Here is a 4,709-nt window from a genome sequence, read left to right on the forward strand (position 1 = left end):
ACATTTGTTATGGGATTCTCCAGAGAAATAGAACCAGCAGGATGTTTACTTATTTGTTTGTTTTAAAGAATTAGGTCATATGATAGTGGAAGCCTGGTATGTAAAAATCTGCAGGACAGGCTTTCAGGTTGAAGATCCAGTTTGAATCCAACATCAGTATATTGGCAGAATTCCTTCTTGCTCTGGGAGATTAGTCTTTATTCTATTAAAGCCATGAACTGGTTGGATGAGACCCACCAATATAGAGGGGGTTTTGCTTTACTTAGATGAGATCGGGCGCATTCAGGGTGGTATGGCTATAGACGGTTTTTGCTTTACTTAAAAATTCACCCAATGTTTATAGCAGCAATGTTCACAATAGGCAAACTGTGGAAGGAGCCTCAGTGTCTATCGACAGATGAATGGATAAAGAAGATGTGGTATATATATACAATGGAATATTACTCAGCCGTTAGAAACGATGAATACACACCATTCGCTTTGACATGGATGGAACTGGAGGGTATTATGCTGAGTAAAGTAAGTCAGTCGGAGAAGGACAAACATTATATGGTTTCATTCATTCAGGGCATATAAAAATAATGAAAGGGATTAAAGGGGAAAGGAGGGAAAATGAGTGGGAAAAATTAGAGAGGGTGACAAAACATGAGAGACTCCTAACTCTGGGAAATGAACAAGGGGTAGTGGAAGGGGAGGTGGGTGGGAGGATGGGGTGATTGGGTGATGGGCACTAGTGGGGCACTGGACGGGATGAGCACTGGGTGTTATACTATATGTTGGCAAATCGAACTCCAATAAAAAATATACAAAAAAATTCACTGATTTAAATGTTTGTTTCATCCAAAAAATTCTTCATAGAAACATTCAGAATAATGTTTAACCAAATATCTGGGCACCATGGCTCAGCCAAGCTTGTACATAAAATGAACCATCACAAATGCTGTCAGCAAATGCTGGGAAGTCACTCCAGCTCTGGGAACTCTCCAAGTCAACAGAAACAATGGAAAGCCCTTGAGATGGTCTTTCAAGGAGCTGCCAGTCTAGCTGAAACACACAACTACCATTCTTTGAGAATAAAGCCTGTACTGTTCCCTCTGACACTTAGTAACCTGCACCAGAAGTCTTCATGGCTGCTGCTGATTTGGAGAATGGGAATGGTAAGAGAGGTTTTTAAAATGCCACCACTCTCTCTTACTAAAACATTGCAGCTTCTTTCTTCATTAAGCTTTTCTCCAGTTCTAAGATTTTGACTAGATTCGAGAATTCTGTGAAAGTGGAGTCTGACAGTTTTTGCCAGCTTAGTTGCTTTTGTAGCGGGCCAGGCCCTGGAATTTGCTACTCTGCTAGTTTGAGTGGCATCATCTCCCTACATTAAACCATTGTTGTGGACTCCTAAAAGTAACATGATATCTAGGCATTGTGCCTACTGTGCTTAATGGATAAGATCACCCAGGGCCCTACTTAAGGTTTTCATACCCAGAGGGCATTCTGGGTCAGCACTTCTCCAGGGATAGTGAACTTCTTGGCTCAGATCAGCTTCAGAGGTCAGAAAAATGGGGATTCAATTCCCAGCTTTGCCCTTAAATCTATGATCTTGGCCAATGGACTTCTCTGAGATTCATTTTCCTTCCTTTTTCCACTTGGTTTTCAGAATTAATTTAAAAATTAAAAGAGATAACAAATGTGAAAGTACCTAGCCCCGTATTGGTACTCAAATCTAGTTCCAGTTCTCTCTCATATTAAAATTTTCCTTGAGCTTTTTATTTTCTCTCTTACCACTTTTCCATGGCGGAAATTAGTGGGTGGTAATGGCTGAATAAATTACCAGCAATTGCACTTTTGGAGATTTACCCCAAAGACACAGACACAGTGAAAAACCGAGACACCTGCACCCCAATGTTTATAGCAGCAATGTCCACAATAGTCAAACTGTGGAAGGAGCCTCTGTGTCCACAAAAAGATGAATGGATAAAGAAGATGTGGTATATGAATACAATGGAATATTACTCGGCCATTAGAAACGACGAACCATTTCTTCAAGGTGGATGGAACTGGGGGGTATTATTCTGAATGAAGTAAGTCAATCAGAGAAGGACAATAATTATATGGTTTCACTCATACGGGGAATATAAAAAATAATGAAAGGGATTATAGGGGAAAGGAGAGAAAATGAGTGGGAAAAATCAGACAGGGTGCCAAAACATGAGAGACTCCTAACTCTGGGAAATGAACAAGGGGTAGTAGAAGGGGAGGTGGGAAGGGGGATGAGGTGACTGGGTGACGGGCACTTGTGGGGCACTTGACGGGATGAGCACTGGGTGTTATACTATATGTTGGCAAATTTAACTCCAATAAAAAAAATTACCTCTTGAGTAGTTATTTGCATTCTCACAAAGGACAGTCTTTAGGCCATAGGATTTAAATCTTTTTGATGGAATTGAAATTCTCATTCCTTCCGGAAGAAGAACACTTTAGAAAGAAAGACTATTTCTCTCCTCTTTCCAGACACTTTGGGTGTTGGCATGTGTTTTTGGTGAGGGAAGATCCCTGGTAGGTGTTGGTATTCCACTCTTGCAAACTGGTGCATTCTTCCTCAAAAGATACGATGTTTGACAAATTATACTCATTACAGTGGATTTACAGATATTAACAACCGACAGGTAGGGAGTTGTGTGATTTGAGACACATCACTCAAAACCTTACTTTGCTCATCTGTGAACTTGGGATAATGAAGGTGGCATGTGAAAACATTTTCAAAACTTGAACTTAACGAATGGGTTGCAGTATAATTATTGATTTATATATCCACTATTATAAAGTCATAGCTAAGGGCAAGATGCCCACCCACAAAGCAATAGGCTAAAAACTGTTAATGCAAGGAATTTGTGATTTATACTTACTTCTCACTTCCCATAAAGGCACAATATCCTTACAAAATGTCTCCTAGAACAAAAACGAAGCCACAAAAATATTAATTCCTAGATTCAATTCCACTTAAAATTTTTGTGAAATTAGTTTACTTGTTTGTTTATATCAGGCTTTATTTAAAAATATCAAGGCAGCTTACAAAGATAGAAGCTTGACAGAATTTCTTTAGGTGATGAAATTATAGATAAAAGAATGTAAGGTAGAAAAAAGTAAGAGTGAAGTTATGAGTGATAATGAGAGTAAGTTTAGTATTAAACCCCACATAGCTCCCCACCCAATCTTATCTAATAATTAGCCTTTGAACATTTCCAGTATTCATTACCTCTTGAGATAAGCCAGCTTACCTTTGGACAGCTATGACCACTGGAAAGGACTTTTTCTTGGAGTCACCATCTTGTAATGTAGCACTTAGTCATGTTCTCCCAACTATTACTTTCTATTTGATATTCTAATTTAATCAATATGTATTGAGAGTTCAATATCTGTCAAAACTGCATTGTCACATTATCCTATTTCAATTTCATCCTCAAATAGCTTTGAGATGAGTTTCTTTAAATCTCCATTTCATAGATGAGGAAAGTAAGGTTGCAAGAGGTTAGATGACCTGCTCCCAGTTACCTTAAAGCGAGCCAGTGTGAGAGTGGTCTTTCAAACCCAGGTCTTCTGAATTTGAATCCAATGCCCGCAATACTCCATGTCATCTCACCATAATGTATATATTTTTTTCTCCTCCTGCTTCACTCTAAGCTACCTGGGCATTTAATAGGTTGCTGGAGTTATTGAACAACAGATACTACACTGATGTGAATTCAGTGAAAATGTGAGGAAACACCTCCTGACTTCACTAGGTGTGCATTGAAGAAATCTATAAGGGTAGAATTTTCTTCTTTTCTAGGATAGGAATGAGCCCTGCTCCACCTAACCTCTTAAAGGTGCTATCAGCTATGGAAAAGAAAAATATAACGTGGAGTACATCCACGTACATCCACAGCCAAATTAATCATTACTTTCTTGGTTACTTCATGCAGTATTTCAGGATAAATGAGGGTTTGATAAGCCATGACTCTTACTTCTCCCTATAGATGTCCCTTTATAGATTTTATAGATGCACCCATTTTATGCTGGTTGAAAATTTGAGGAACCAAATAAACCTCTTGCTTAGAGCATTTCTTAAATGAAGGGGAAGAGTACTGCATACTTCCTGTTTTCTGTCTCTTTGGGGAGTACCAGATATACCTCCTCTTTCTAACAATTCTCCTTCATCTGTATATGTAGCAGGTGCAGTAACATAGATGTACAACTAATCTTTTGAAAAGTGTTACACAGATTTCCCTGTCATACTTTTCTACCCTCACTGAGCCAATTAAAGATTTCATGAATTATTCCTCTTTAGTCTTGCTATAATATACCTAAAAATTATATTAAAAAGGAAGGAAACAGAAATAAATAAATGTTTAGCAAGGTTATACTAATAGTTTTATTTTGTTTTTAGAATAGCAGATCTATGGAAAATCCTTTTCTAACTTTCCAGAATATGGTTTGAAAAGTTATTCTTGCTACTCCCAAACATTTGTTTTCTGAGTGCTTATCTTAAACTGAGGTGCACAATGAAGTTACACTGACAAGTCCCGTGGGTCAATTGTTACATACCTAAAGTTTTAAATTCTCCTTGGACTTGATTAAAACATCTCAAGAAACTTGAGCCTGTAATTATATTATTAGGCTACTTTCAGTCTGAAGGCTCTTTACTTTCATGGCATCATGATGTTAGATTGACTTTC

This window comes from Nyctereutes procyonoides, unplaced genomic scaffold (genome assembly GCF_905146905.1).
Source record: "Nyctereutes procyonoides isolate TBG_1078 unplaced genomic scaffold, NYPRO_anot_genome, whole genome shotgun sequence".
Classification (NCBI taxonomy): domain Eukaryota; kingdom Metazoa; phylum Chordata; class Mammalia; order Carnivora; family Canidae; genus Nyctereutes; species Nyctereutes procyonoides.